Here is a 443-nt window from a genome sequence, read left to right as displayed (position 1 = left end):
AAGAATTTATCGTATTATACAGGAAGCTGTGTAAATTTAGGTGGCTCGCTAATTGTATGCCCTGGTCCAATCTTTGACTATTCCATATATATATAGTATATATATATATATATATATCCGTCCTTATGTCGATTTGATCCATATATTTATTTATTTATTTATTTATTTATTTATTTATTTATTTAACTATTTATTTATTTTTTTTGGTCGACACTGAATCGTTAGTTTCATCATTGAAGATCGTTATCTTCGAATGAAAAAAACTACGTTTCGTAATGCAGCTTATATCCTACAAAATTCTTAGTTATATATATGTATATACATATATAATAAACACGGAACACGTTTATAGTGATTTACCAGAAGATTATTTTCATATTTAACGTTAGACAATGCTCGCGAAGTGATTAGTTTAATCAATAAAATTAATTTCTCGCTAGAGA

General features: G+C 26.0%; 1 protein-coding gene across 7 annotated transcripts in view; it reads right to left on the bottom strand.

The window, feature by feature from the left end:
- Rgk3 (Rad, Gem/Kir family member 3) overlaps nucleotides 1-443 on the bottom strand; it is a 41,460-nt gene continuing 41,017 nt past the window's right edge. For all 7 annotated transcript variants that reach the window (XM_035864294.2, XM_035864293.2, XM_085657779.1 and 4 more), the window contains exon 7: nucleotides 1-443. This exon is cut by the window's right edge and continues 951 nt beyond it. The gene's annotated coding sequence lies outside the window, so the exon portion shown is untranslated.

This window comes from Vespa mandarinia, chromosome 6 (genome assembly GCF_050613455.1).
Source record: "Vespa mandarinia isolate Hongniang chromosome 6, ASM5061345v1, whole genome shotgun sequence".
NCBI lineage: Eukaryota > Metazoa > Arthropoda > Insecta > Hymenoptera > Vespidae > Vespa > Vespa mandarinia.
Note: the sequence above shows the minus strand (reverse complement) of the source record. Positions and strands in the feature narration are given on the sequence as shown.